The following is a 15,589-nucleotide window of genomic DNA, read 5'->3' on the forward strand; positions in this document are numbered from 1 at the left end:
CTCTGATGTTATGTTTCAGTTGTGCAATTTGTAACTAAGAAAGAACACATTTTGACAGAGCACCCACAATAAAACCTAGACTGGCTTATCAGGTAGCTTTTGAAGTCTTTAAAAACTCAATATAAGAAAGATAATTTTTTTATTGTTAAGGAAACACAGATTTTGTTTAATCAATGGAGATAAACAAGGTTAACTACAAAATCACCAGAATTTGAGGCAGACAATCCATACTGTGATAAAGATGAACTGTGCAAACCGAAGTTAGTATGCAGAGGAGCATTGTAAAAGAGGGAAGCACTGTGGTGGTCCTCAGGCATCAGTGGACACAGAGCCCTCCTCGGGATTTGTTAGAGTTGTAAGTTCCCAGGGGTTCTGATTCAGAGATCCCATTTTAAGGTCAAAGAACCAGAGTTTTAAATAAGTACCCCAGGTCATTCTGATAGTCGGGGGTCCACACTGAGAAATGGACTAGAATTCTAAAGTGGATTTTGATCTATGCAAAAAAGCCAAAACATAGATTTCAAACCCGGGGAGTTTATAAACTATATTCAGGATCCATTCCTGAAATCCTCCTATTGTCCTCACTAAGTTAAACAAACTTTTTATTAGGGAATGTATTTGGCTGTGACATACAGAAACCTGGAAAACAGTGGCTTACACTACTAAGGATTTTTATTTTTTATTTTTGGAGGGGAGATGGTAAGTAAGAAATCTTGAGGCACACAATCTGGGTGTGGTGGACCCCCAAAGGATGTATCCATGTCAAAAGCCCTGGGACTGTGAATATTACCTTCTTTGGTAAAAGGGTCTCTGTAGATGTAATTAAGTTAAATATCTTGAGATCATCCTGGATTACCTGGGTGGGCCCTAAATCCAACGACGAATGTCCTTATAAGAGTGAACCAGAGGATGATTATGCGAGGTAGGACAAGGTCTTGAGGTCTGGGCCATTCTTACTAAATGTTACTTCTTGCTAAATGTTAAAATGCAGCACAGTATTTTAGATGCAGCTGTAAATAGGATGAGCTGACCAGAACTCAACTGGAGGAAAGTAGCCAATTGCAAATAAGGAATCAACACATAGTTAACCAAATAGTGTATATAAGCAATGGCTAAGGCTCCCTTCAGGGAGGCAGAGCTTTGGATATGAATCCCCTGTCTCCTTCACTTACTGAAAGTAAATAAAACTGTCTTGTGAAAACTATGTCTCGTTCTCAAATAGAGGAACCCAGAGTGGTGGACCCCTTGAGTTTGGTAACAATTAGACAGAAGAAGGGACAGAATGTGATTACAGAGACAGATTAGAGTGATGTGGCCACAAGCCCAGAGGCAGTCACCAGAAGCTGGAAGAGGCAGGGAATGGATTCTCCCCCAAAGCCCCTGGAGTATGGCCCTACTTGATTTCCTGCTTCTAGCCTCCAGAACTGTGAGAAAATAAATCATTGTTGCTTTAAGCCAGCGAGTTTATGATAATTTGTTACAACAGCCTAAGGAAACTAATACAACAGCGATGGTATAGAGGCTCTACCAAGAACCATGGGCTTGTTGCCTCATGGTTCTGAGACAGCTATTTCATCTCTTATATGATGTCTGTGTTCCAGGCAAGAGGAATAAGATAGAGCAAAGGGAAAGGCATAGCTGATTAATCTGCCTCTATTTTAAGGAGACTTTTGGAAGCCTCACCTAATAATTTTCTGTTATCTCTCATTGGCTAGAACTGGGTCAAATAGCCGCCCCATCTGCAAGGGAAGCTTGGTAAAGTACTATTAAAAAAAAAAAAAAAAAAAGTTAAGCCCTGGCTGCTATGGCTCAGTGAATTGAGCGTTGGCCTGTGAGCCAAGTGTCGCTGGTTCGATTCCCAGTCAGGGCACATGACTAGGTTGCACATCAGGTCCCCAGTTGGGGGTGTGAGTGAGAGGCAACCACGGAGAGATGTTTCTCTCCCTCGCTTTCTCCTTTCCCCTCTCTCTAAAAAAAAAAAAAGTAAACAAAGAAATAAAATCTTTTAAAAAGTTAGGTAAATTGTCACATCCAACAAAATTGGGGTTTTATTAGTAAAGGGGCGATGAATGGATGGATACTTTGTAGGTAAACAGAAAACTCTGCCAAGGCAAGTGTTCCCCAACAAACCCTATTGCCGAGTAAAGTGGTTCTTCTTTCGAACCTGGATAGCAAGATGCTAAGACTGCCTGGTCTGAGTTAACTTGAAAACACTACATGATTGGTAGAGATTCCTTCTTGACCAATCCTTGGTGATTAACGTTTATATTTTAAAGTGGTCAAACTAAAGTAAAGGAGCTTCTGTGACCTGTTGACTTTGTTTTGTTCTTAAAAGGAATTTGTTTTTGAGCCAAAAATGACAAGTTTCTTGCCTGTGACCCACACATTTTGGAAACTTGGATTTCTTAGAACTCTTAATAAAAACATCTATTTAAAAACAATTTTTTTTGTTTATAATCAACGGCTGATAGTTTCTTTTATTATCCCAAACACGTTAACATGCTAAGAAGTGGTGCTTGCAAAAAATTTGAATGACATGTTATTCAGCAGCTTTTTGGTTTAAACTAATTGCCTGTAATGAATAGCAGCTTCGATGATGTGCTAGGAAGAATCCCTGAATACATAACAATGTAACAGTCTGTTCCTAAGTGGCTTTGTGAGGGGTTAGGAGTCCCATGTTTTAACGGCAAGACAGTACTGCATTGATTGTAAAGGAATATACAGCCATAGTGGGGAAAGGTTCGTTTTGGGGGGAAGGGTGTTTCTTTTTTTCTTTTTCTTTTTGGTAGGGGAATTACAAAGAAATAGGAAAGACATAAATGTTACATAGTGTCTTTGAAATCTCAAAATTTAAACTTCAGTTAAAAAACTCACCTAGTTCACAGTTATCAGCCTACATGGTAAGCAAATATCTGTGTGTGGATTGGGAGCTTTTGATGTGCAGTGGTTTTTGTAACTCTGTTTACATTAAAAAGGACAAGGAATGGGTTGCATTGACAAGGTCCCAGTCTTCCCTATGAGCATAGCCCTGGCTGTCCATGAGTCTCTTGAATTCAATGTCTGACTTTTAGGTGAAAATACTAAATTTGCTGGTATTTGAGTAGAAGAGGTGACATTCTTCCAGTTCTGATAGATGAAGGGCTCATGATGTTACACACAATTCTTCATTTCTCCCTTAAGAGAGGATGACTTTAGAGCAGTGAATACCGTGAAATTATCAGTGCTGACACACCTCATAGCAGCTCGACACAGGTCTTTGTCTTCACACAGTCTGGAAATGGCGTCTAAGTTCTGTGCTCTTTTTTTTGCTAAGCGAAGCAGGTTGTCATCTGCTAAGGAGTGAAGGTCAAAGTAATATTTGGCATAAACACTGGCAGGAACATTAATATTAAACTGAAGTAGCTCCCAAAAATGTCTTCCATCTCATTCATGTCCTCAGCTATAATGTTCTTGAGTATCTGGCAGTCATCCACATTCCATACGGCCTTATCGACCAAATCTTGGTGGCAAGAATGGCTCCCAGAACAATCTTTTCCAGTTAGTGGAACAAATGTTGACCTTGTTAAAAGCCTTTCTAAGTAAACCAAAGTTACTATTGCATATGCAGCTGTTAGCTGTGTGGCACAAAAAAGGGTATGAACAAACCTGTAAATAAATTTGTGTTCAGGATCGTGCTTATAGTATTCCTCTGGAAAGGTTTGTCTTGTGAGTGGATGTTATCTCTCATGAAAAATGTCCAAGAATCTATTTGCAACTGTTCTTTATGCGCTAATACATCGCTAAAGTTGCACATTTCACTGTGGTTCTAAGATTATACCGGCTGATTGTGCTGTCATCTAGAAGTATTGTTGAATGTTAGCGATAGTTTTTAGTAAGGTGCCCTGGAGATACATGGTCTAAATAGTTGCTTTTCCTCTTCTCTTGAACATCTGTGTGAGATTTGCTCAGGAAAATTGTACTTGCCATCAGCTGGTCAGAAGGGTTTGATTCCGAAGCTAACTTTCCCAGTCACTGAGGTGCTGCAGGTGGTGGCCCTTGTCAGTTTCAAAATCCAAGTCAGTGGGCTCCAGGGCAGTGGGCAATGATGCTACTGCCACTGTATTCCCAGCCACCACCTTGTAGACCTCAGCATAGGCCGCCCCACGTGTAGGTGCAGCCTTGCCCTCTGCTTGCCTGTCCCCCAGGCCAAGACCACCTCCCCTGAGTTGATTAGTCTAAAAAAACCCAAAAAACAATTCCTTGTAAAACATGATGATTCTTCTCATTTGTTTCCTTTAAATTAGAAGACATGAACTTGGTACTGTGGTTGCCCAGTACAGCTGATGTGGTTGAAAGCTATAGGTAGTCATTCTTCCTCAGCTGTCAGGGAATGACTGTGGTTTAGCAAGGACTGAATGTGGCTAAGAAGCTTGTGTTTTTTAGAATTAAAGTTCAACTTATCTGATTAGTCTTTGGTTACTAAACACTTGGGTCCCCAAGGGGGCCACTGCAGTGGTGGTATAAGCTGTGGTCCCATTGTTGTTGGACGGTGAGCAAAGCGGCCTAATCAGTGCCCTGCAACAGGCAAAGGCTGTGATGGCCCCTCACTGCCTCCTTGCCTGGTATGACAGCCATATATATAATATATATATATCTTATTGCAGAATATCTATACACACACACACACACACACACACACACATGTATATTTTGCAGAACATATTTATATAAAACAGGATTCATTGAGCCAAGCTTTTACACTGAATGGTTCTCAATGTAGAGACATTTGACAATGTTTGGAGACATTTTTGATTGTCACAACTCCGAGTGGTAAGGTGGTGCCACTGGTATCTAGAAAGTAGAGGCCAGGGCTGCTGCTAACCATCCTACAATGCACAGAACAGCCCCATGACAAAGAATTATCCAAGTCTAGATATCAGTAAGGCTGAGGTTGAGAAACCCTAACACAAATAAGCAATAACTTTTAAGGATTTAAAAAAAAACCCTTAAGTTAAAAAAACAAAACAAAGCAACCTTTTCCCTAATATCCTTCCAATTCTTTCATGAAACCCAAAGAGGCAAGTGAGACCCAAGCTGCCTGCTAGCTATAGATGGAAATATTATTTTTTTCTGAATGAGGAAGATTCTAAGTAAGATGACAGTAGGTAAAGTTTTTCAAAAACAGTTAATATTTTCACAGTGTTATCTGACTTGACTTTTGTATAAGTTTTAAACGGAGAGCATTTGATATTGCCACAACTTTCTGCATTAGTCACCCCAACAGCACTTCCTGGGAGGGGCATGGCTGAGATCAGCCTGCCTGGGTCTTCTGACAAGTCCCAGACATCCCCTGACCATCAAGACGGGCTGATTTGCTTCTGACTCAGTACAAATGGAACAAAGGGTTTTGAGCCAGGCAGTTATTAATTATTATGAATGCATCAGCACATATTGGTCAAAGGGGTGAAGGCTGTTGCACAATATAACCAGACACTCTTGAGAAAACTTGTGTAATGCTGTAGACTCATGTTAGTCTATGTTGTGTGATTTTTTTCCTTTCCGTTTGCTGGCCTCTTCAGTACATGTCCAAGTGAGGATCTGGTAAGTAGATTAACTTAAACCCAGGAGAGATACCATTACTGTTTGAGGCATTGCATTACAAATAAGCGTGAGATGGCTTCATCTTTTAAACTTGTTAATTTATAATATAAGTTGTATTCCAATGAATTGATTGCATACAAATCAAGTGCATCAAATAATGTTCCTGTACAGTTTTTAATTGCTTCATTATCTTTCCACTGCAACTTTTGTCCACAGTCCTCCAGAGTTAATAGACAACTTAATCAGATGCTTAAAAACAGTCACACCTACTTGGATGCTCCAAGAGAAAAAGTTGGTAAAAACATCTGTGGACAATCCAGTCCTTTGCTGACTGGGAGGATTAGCCACATGAGACAACCCTTATGAATCATGTTTATTCCTCTTTTAGTCATTATTTGTATCCAAGCTTTTCAAAGTCCAAATCCAGAAGATAAGTTTCTTCCTGAGAATAGTTAGTTAAATAACTATCTGGACCTTGGAATTTAAGCTCATAAAAGCCAATAAGAATATGTCCTTCCTAACCATTTAAAAATTGTAGATGATCTTTGGCTATATTACAGCACTTGCATTTTGGGAAGAGAAGTCTATTAAATGTTTGCTTTTGTCTGTAAAATATAGCTGAGATTGGCTAACTTCTTGATGATTAAGACTGAATTCTCTCTGGGCAGACCTGAGTCTGTTTGAGTCTGACCTATGATCAAGAAATGCAAATATATGCGAGCTTATATGGAAAACCATTCCTATACCAATGGATACTTATATGGAATTGATTTTTCTCCCTAGTCTTTAAGTAGATGCATCTTTTCTATTTCTTCTCCCCCTTTTCTCCTTCCTGTCTGTTTCCCACCATCTCTGCTAACCTATCGACCCGATGTTGAGTGAATTCCTAGCTTTGAAAACACACACTCTGTTGTTGCTTCTAGTTGCAGAGGGATTTGCCCAGTCACATATTGACTCAGATAAAAACAGTTATGCTTTGGAGGACTTTGATTTGATATAAAAGATTTCTTAAACTTTGTAGTACTTTGTATCTTTGGGTTATCTTAGACAGTCCCACCTGGAACTTTTTACAACCTCAGTTATTTGAAAGCAAATGGAACAGTTTGTGCTGATTTAGGACATTACTTCTCTAATTAACTACAAAAGGCCTACATCTTAATCCCTAATACTTCAATCAAGAAAGATTTTCACAGTTTGCACAGTTAGAACCATGTAATTTGGGTAGGTCATTTAACATCTGTGGGTCTGTTTCCTTATCTATAATATGAGAGGCATTGCATTCATTTGGGCAAATCATTTAACCTCTGTGGGGCTGTTTCCTTTATGAGAGAAATTGCACTAAGTGACCTTGAATGATTCTTCAAGGTCTAAAATTGTGTGATTCTATGATTTATTTTCCATATGCACATTATCCTTTGTTGAATTGAAGTTGAAGGTCTGTAGCACACACCAGAAGTAAATAAAATCCAGTTTATAGATGAGAGGTAATATCTTAGCTGCCCACCACTTATTTGAATGTAAACTACTTATGTACTTCTCTGAAGTGAGTTATTTTATCCATGATATGGGGCTGGTATTACCTATCTCATAAGATTCTCATGAGGATCAAGAGGTAATTTTAATTAAAGAGTTATTTTTCAAGTGCCTAAAATAGTGCCTGGCACTTAGTAGATGTTCGATAATTGCTACTGCCTTTTTCTTTTGGAGCATAATTATAACACTATCTTAAGTGCCCTGATTTCTCCCAAGTTTGGGAATTATTCCTTATCAAATAGACATTGGCATGGCTGTCCCTATTTATTAAGGGTAGGCTAAGAGAAAAAGGTGAAATCTAGCCCAAAGGGTCTGTCTCTTGTTGCAGACACAACTTCCTCATTTTTGTCTTAAGAGCTCTCAGCAGCAAAAGCCACTGGGGATTTAACAGGAAAAAGCTATCAGCAGATTGATGCCTGTCAAAAGCTCTATGTCAATAAACATTTACAAGAAGCAAAGCTTGATAAATGTGGCTTCATTCCAAGAAATGTGTGGCAATGACAGCTTTGTGTCTGGTGTTAAGTTCTTTTGAGGTCGTTTCTCTGTTCAGCATCAGTTTCTCTCCAGTACAGAAGTAATTGAAATGAAGCGTCTATGAAGAATTTTATAGATAGCAACACTGACTTGTTTTTAACCAGAAAACAGTCTAAGGACTAAGAATCTTTGCTTTCCTGCTGAAGATGAACCTACCATTTTTCATGCTGGTCAAATACAGCTGAGATTTATTTTGGCCAAAGAAACCTTAGTTCAGGCTTTGTTATGCTGATGGAATTGTAGGATTCCAGAACTGAAAGAGAACTCACAAATGATGGTCTGACTCCTTCCCCTTCCCCTACTTGCAAGTGAGTGAAGTGGGCATATCTGGGGTGTTCGTGCAGCAGTCAGGGCCTGACCTAGAGAATGGTGTTCGAGGCTGAGTCAGACTCTTCATCCTTCTGGGTGAGTCAGGAGACAGAAACAGCAGTCAACCATCTAACCAATGGGGCTAAAAGAGAGGCTGGGGATGGAGTCAAGTGAGGGGAACCAAATAAGCTGGAAGAAGAGCAAGGAGGATCCTGGGCCATTGCTCCAAAGAGTAGACATGTGTGAGCCTTACAGTTGGCAGGTGCCTGGGGCATAGAGGTTCAAGCTGGCTTGAAAATTCAGGCAGATGATAAAGTTTTTTGAAGAGACAACTACTGCACGGAGAAGCTGAGAGATAATGCCAACATTCACACAGCTGGTTGGTGGCCGAAAGGAATAGCTCTGGGACCTTCAGATTTCTTGTTTATCTCTCTTCCCAGGACTTACTTTTTCTTTGTTATTTATACTTCATGAGCTTCCATTTACACCTGCAACATTCTGCTTATTACAGTGATTCTCTGTTTCATTTACATTTCTTGTTTGAGGTGAGTAGAGGATGATATTCTGTTCAGGGTAGCCTATCTCTTAGTTGTAGTTACACTGTGTATGTTCAATAACCTTCCTATTCAAAAGTGGATTCTTCGCCCAGCACAGAATTCATAAAGATGGAGTGAGAGTAAATTTAGAAATTGCAGAATCAGATGACTTTTTCCTTACAGGTTGCCACTCTTCTTTCTCTATGAGTTAAAAGAGGGTTTTATTTTGCTTTTTGCCTTACACTTTTCTAGGATTGAGGATAAGTTATAGAAAATTAAAAACCTTATTAGAATATTTTCTTTAAATAACTTGTATTAATAATATTGTTTTATTAATGCCAATTTATAACTTTATATTTTGAAATAATTAGTTCAGAGAAGTCTGATGACATGTGGTAGGATTTATATGTCTTCATAGCCTCTTCCTCTGAAACCTTCACAAAAATGAGAGGGGTATTAGAAATTAAAAAAGAAATAAAGCCAAAGAACAAAGAGTATGGGTGAGGCAACATCGCCAGATGAGAGATGGCCACACAGGTTGGAAACTAGAAGCAGTCGATTGAGCCGGAACTAACTTAGCAGAATCTAGAACACCGAACTCCTAGGTGAGCAGATGGAGAATCCATAAAGCAGCCTCTCAACTTGGGCTGCAGAACCCCAGAAAGGCTAAAGAGCTGGCAGCACTGCCATCTCAGAAGGCAAAGAGCAGAAACCAGATTGGTTGAATCTTTACCAGCTCTCCCCCCAATACCTCTTGGTTAATAAGAGCTGCTAAGTTTTCAGTTTTCCTTTTTTAATGTTCACAATGATTCACTTTACATTTTATATAGGGCTGTGTCTCCACACACAGAATGAATTGGGGAAAAATTGGACTTAAAATGGTTATTTTGGAATTAGTTTAATTGAGCAAACATCTGAGTGTCTGCTGTGCTGATTTGACACATAATAACTAAGCCCCAAATTCCTTCCCTCTGAGTCTCAGAATCTAACTGGGGAGACAGACAGCCCAGCTAATTATAAACTTGGAGAATTTGTGTACGGGCCGTGAGAGAGGTGTGAACTACTTACTATAGGATCACAGAGGGAGGAGCCCCTAGTCAGGCCTGGGGTAGGCACAGGAGGCCTCAGAGAGAAGGGGCATTGGACTGGATCAAGAAGTATGTGGCTGGGGGAGAGGCTTTCGGGGACAAAGGCCCAGAGGCTTCTAACGGATGTTCCTGGAAATACAGAGTTGTCAGATTGCAACTAACAAGCAGCATGAGGCACATTTTACAGAAAAAATTACAAGTGAGGTTCTTATATTGTGAAACAGATATAGAAATGTATCATACTGGATCTAGAGGTGAGAAAAGGTTTGGTTTTTAGCTTCTCTCTCAGGTCATCTCTTAACAGTCCCACACTGTCCAAAGGTAAAGCTCCAGAGGAACGTAAGGAATTTTGTTTTGTTAGTGGGTCATCATCGCTATTATTGTGTAGTCAGGGGACTTAACGGTATCTCCCAGGCTGAGCAGGCTGTCGTCGCAGATAACCTCCTCTGGTAGTGTTATTATTTGGCTATCCAGGAACTCATCTGAGGGTGAGTCCACCTATAGAACTACCAGACATCACCAAAGCCGAGGGAGACATCGTGGGGTACGTGGGGCTTAGCAAGAGGAATGCACTGGGCAGCCACATTGGTTGTAACCTTGTGTAGCGGAGAGCAGTAATAAGAAGACAGTGGATTGATGGAGCCCCATGATCTGTTGTGGTGACTTCTAGGTGTCAAGGACCACAGCATACATAGCTTGGTTTTCCCAAAAGCCCATGTTGGTAACCTGCCACATAGGAATGGTAGGAGTTAGTAATGATTTTTTCTATTGTACTAACTTAGCCGCTCTATAGTGATTAACTAATTGATTCAATAAATGATTATTGTATAGTTTCCAGGTGCCAGGCACAATTATGACTCATTCTTACAACTAAAAAGCACACCAGCCTCGATGGGTCCTGGGGGTTTTGCAAGGATGAGTCCATTTCTAAATTATCTTGCTAAAAGGCTCCTGAATCCTGGATAGCACAGACTCAAGTCATCATATAATGTTTGCCAGATTTTATGTTTTAAAATTTTATTATTTCACTGTTAAGTTCTGAATTTTATTGGCTCTTTATAATGATTTATGTTCTACTTGTTTACCTGACAATTGGAGTTATAAGAGTTGTTTCATAAGCATCATAATGAACTGGTCTGGATTAAGTTTCCATTTAAAAAGTTTCTAGTATTTGCTGCAAATCCAGAACTTAACAATTGCAAGGTTTATTTTGAAATCACAGCAGTGAAATTGTATGGTCTTCAATGTCCACGAGGGAACAGATTTTCCCCTGCATTCTGGACCACAATTTGTTATTGTTTAAGTCAATGCATGACTCTTTGCATACCAGTCTGTACTTTGGGTCATACAGACGTAACCTCAGAACAAAATCACTTTGTTCAATGAAAAACAGGGCCCCTCCAGTCCTCTGGACCCCTTTCCATGTATTCCATAAGAAAAAAAGTTTATTTGACTGCCTGATAACCTCAAGCATAATTCCTCATAGAAATAAACCTGACAAATGCCTTACCCACCCAGGCACAGAGGGGAACTTAATGCCAGCTTTAGCTTTAACTCCTGCAATACAGGTAGACAGCACTCAAAAAAAGTGGCCTAGGAGAGTAGACACAAATTCTTAACAAAATTGTAGTAATGTAAAAATTCTCATTGTGTTCAAAGTTCTTTTAGGTACACTCTCAGTGTTACCTTTGCAATAGTTCTGAGTCTTTCATGATATGCTACTAAGAACATTTCTGGGATTATGGAAATGACTTTAGTTTTAATTCCCCTAAGAGCAAGGTGGTTAGTAGATGCAAAGGCTTTGAAATTTTCTGGCATTCTGCAGTTTACTTCCACTTTTAAGAACACAGTTGTCCAATAGCCCCATATTTTTGGTGTCATCTTAGAGATGGAGGCGCTGCTCCTTAAGGGGACACTACATGATTTTGAGTCCGTTCTAGTACAATACTTTGTAATCTTGCTTAGTTAAGGGTATCTAAGAAACTTCGGTGTAATCACAAAACACTTAGGTGTGTTTCTCCTTTACGTTCGTTCACACAGCCATGCTCACAATACTTCTGACACCAGATGTGTTGATATTTTTCCACACCAAGCAGTTCTCTGCAACACCAGCTGGGTGTCCTATAATTGAATTAAACTCTAACACGAACTGGAGTCAGTGCAGACCCCACTGGTTAAGGGCTGTCTCACGAGACTGTCCCACCACTTTGGAAGAAATTGCAAGTAATAGGTCTCCAGGTTACCCACAACTTCTATCTGACTTGGCTACAAATTCTGGATTCTTACATTCCCCTCCTTGAGTTCTATCATTGGCTAGAACAGCTCACAGAACACAGATATTTACTTATGTCTATACATTTGTTATGTAATAAAGGGTATGTAGAGCCAGATGAAGAGGTACAAAAGGAGAGATCTGGAAGGGTCCTGACCAGGAGCTTCTGTCCCTGTGGAGTTGGGGTATGCCACGCTCCTAGTTCATGGATGTGTTCATCAACCTGAAGTTCTCTGAACCTTGTGCCTTGTGATTTTTATGGAGGCTTCATCACATAGGCATGACTGATCATTAACTCTTATTTTTGGTCCCTCTTGCCTCTCTGGAGAATGGGGGGTAGGTGGAGGGGGACTTCAAGTTCCAGGCTTCTAATTATAGCTTGGTCTTTCTGGTGACCACCCCCCATCCAGGAACCCAGCAAGAGTCAGCTCATTAGAACAAAAGGTACTCCTATCACCCAGGAAATACCAAGGGATTTAGGAGCTCTGGGGTGGGAACCAGGGTCAAAACCAAATATTAGAACAAAAGGTGTTCCTGGTGCTCTTATCACTTAGGAAATTACAAGGATTTTGAGAGCTCTGTTCCAGGAAATGAGGGCAAAAAACAATATATACGTTTTCTGTTTCACATAGGAGGGATGATTTTATTATTTGAATTATTTAAACTTTGCAGCTTGGAAGTTCCAGAGCTCTATATGTCTACTGTTTTGGATCTAGTAATCTTTGGGGCTGAGAAGCCAAGTATAGGGATAGTGCTTTATAAAATTGCAATAAAGGCACACCTTTCTCCCTGCCCCTCTACCTCTGGTATGATTATCAGTCCCCCAAGGCCCTTCTGGTCTTGTGTCTCTGGTCACTGTGTGTTACTACCCTAATCATTCAGTACCTGTATGTGGTGGGCACAACATGTTCTATTTGTCCAATATGTTGTTTTTGTCCGAGAATAGAACTCCCCATCCCTACTAAATTTTTTGAGAACTTCTCCTTCCCTTTCTCTTCCCATGGGGTTCCAGTGAAAGCTGCTGTAATCTTTATGTGCATGTGCTATGGCTGCCCTGTTCACAGCTGGTGAGCCCAGAGTTGGCATTGACTGAGTCTGGGCCAATCGAAGTCCTTCCCTGGGAGTTTTTAAACTTGGAAAGAAGAGTTAGTCTCTCTCTGGAGGTTCCAGGGGTGGGTCGTAAAGCTCAGGAGAGCTCTTGACCCTGTGCTTCCTGCCAGGTAGAAGAGACTGATGTGCAGTGAGAAATGGAGCTGCTATGTGGAGAGAAGCAGAAATGAGAGAGGGAACCACGATTTGTGTTTCTGGTTCCAAGTGCTCTTGAGCAAAGCTGGATTCTCGCCTTTCTCTCAGTTTGGTCCTTCAACTCTTCCTTGGATTTTATGAACTAATAAATCCCGCTTTTAATTCTGCTAGTTCAAATTGGATTTCTTTTGCTTGGAACCAAATCCTATCTGATACCCCTTCTTCCCCAAACCATTCCTTCCAGCATTTAGAAGCTGCCTATCTTGCAACTCATCATCTCTGTGCCCCAAACATCAACTGTCTAATTTGATTAAATAACCAGTTATTGTAGTTTAGAGGAAACATAGGTGAGCTCCCTCAAGATTCTGGAAAAACTTCTCTGCTTTGTAATTTTATAGATTATTGACACCACGGTGGGATTTTCAGGCTTGGCAGAAGGTTGTCAGGAGACCTACTGATATGCCTCAAATCATACAGAACCAGCTTGATGGGGCCCTGCCATTACTAACCCTTCCTGCTCTTGGTTGGCTTGGCATACTTTGCTGACTAAAATATTGAAGGAATGTGAAGGATGAGTCTGATTTAGTTTATTAAACTGTGTAGTTTATACCAATACAATTTCTCGATAATATTTGGATCATACTTTAAGGAATTTTGTGTGTTCTACCTGATGACTTTCTTTCTTTCTCAATCTTGCTTACTCTTTTCTCTACCTGAATGTTGTAACTTTCAGGTTTATCTAACTTTCTGGAAATGAATACATTAATGCCTCAAATGAAAGGAAGTCTTGGAAGGAGTGAATTGGATAGAAAAGAAAGAAAATGTAGAACTTGAAAAAGACAAAAAGAATAGAGAAGAAATTCAACAAAGGAGATGGAAAAATGAGTTAAAGGATGATAAGTGTCATGAAGCAGGAAAAAAGTTAGAAAGAAGAGATCAGCGTAACCGAAAGGAAATTAAATAGGGAGCTTGACTCCTCTTCATGTGTTTTGAAAGAAATGGATAATTTCTCATGCTTCCAGGAGAGAAAAAAGTCAGAAGTAACAGCAAAGTTTCAGCCCACGGTTTCCTGTCCATCTGGAGTGAGTTGCTAGCTAAGGAATGAACGCCAGCAGTATTAGCCTAGTAGAATTTCCCACTCACTTGCAGTACAGGTTGGTTCTGATTTGGCTCTGGGCATGACATTCTGAGCCAAAGTAAGTTCTGTTCAGACTGGGACTAGATCCAGTTTCACCTGGATCCTTTGGTCTAAAAAGATGCTGCTGGGAAAGCCTGATATCCACAAAAGGGCCATTCCCTGACCTTTCCTGCTGGGAATGGCTTGAAGACAGGGACTCATGTAGCACCTTGGCAAGCTTCCTCCGTGACTTAGAGCTCTGGGCATGCATCTGCCCATCTCTCTGGAAACGGCTCCTAGGTTACGTTTGGAGTGAGTGAGCAGAGCACTATCTCCGGAAGGTGGTATATCTGTCTTGCAGTCTCATTTTGCTCCTTTGTTTTCCTTTCTTCTCCATCTAGTGTTGGTTAGATGAGCTATTTTCTTACATTTTCATTAACTAATGCCTCCACTGGCTTATAAAGCACAAAGAATCAGCTGATTCATCTAGAAGACAGCTTCATGCTCCCTACACATTGTGGATTCAGCATAAATACAGCTTAATCCTATCACCTCCCAGACAAAGTCAGCCTTTCAATTCCTGCTTTAAGGGCGAGCAAGAACAATGTGTGTGTGTGTTTCACTGGTTTCAGAATACTTGGGAGCAAGAATGTTACAAGTCATGGAATATACAAAACCTTTGCCAGCCAATATGTTTGATAGATGATAAATGTGTTTGTAGAATAAATCCACGCTTGGGCAGAGGCCCATTACCAACAGCTGCAAAGCTTAAAGAGGATATCCTGTAGGGATATCATTCACAAACACAAAAACACATGAATACCAGGGTTGTTTCAGAGGGGCTCTGTCACCACTAAAAAAATTTATTTTTCACAGATATAATGTCACCATGAGAATTTCATTGCTTCAAGAATGACCTTGGCTAAGTTATTTGTGAACGCAAGTGGACGATGAAACCTTTTCCTCTGTGTGCCACTTCCTTGAACTGGAAATAAAATGGAGCCAAGATGGTGGAGAGGATTTGTTTGTTTTGTGTTGTGACAGAGCAGCATGAGGATTCTAACTGCTAAAACAGCTGTGTCATAAATAACCCACGCAGAACAGATGCAATGTGTGTGGGTGGGTGGGGTGCAGGCCGCAGGACACATTTGCGAATGGAATGGTTAGTCACATGAAACCCTCTCTAAATATTGAAAGGTAACCAAAATCACCCACACAGATATATATATATATATTTTTTATTAAAGAAGACAGACTTGGAAAGTTAGATCCAAGGCTTGATGTTAATGGCATGTCCAATGTTCATAGATTCAGTATTTTAGTGAATCTGCATTCCATTTTATACAGTCCTCCAAGCCGGCGACCTGAGCAGGAA

At 40.3% G+C, this 15,589-nt stretch overlaps 1 pseudogene; it reads right to left on the minus strand.

Annotated features, from left to right (window-relative positions):
* Nucleotides 1–3,175: 3,175 nt before the first annotated feature.
* On the minus strand, nucleotides 3,176–14,485 carry LOC150016843 (cyclin-Y-like protein 1; annotated as a pseudogene).
* Between the last annotated feature and the right edge of the window lie 1,104 nt (nucleotides 14,486–15,589).

Source organism: Furipterus horrens, unplaced genomic scaffold, assembly GCF_987537825.1.
Source record: "Furipterus horrens unplaced genomic scaffold, mFurHor1.1.pri manual_scaffold_3, whole genome shotgun sequence".
NCBI classification, from domain to species: domain Eukaryota; kingdom Metazoa; phylum Chordata; class Mammalia; order Chiroptera; family Furipteridae; genus Furipterus; species Furipterus horrens.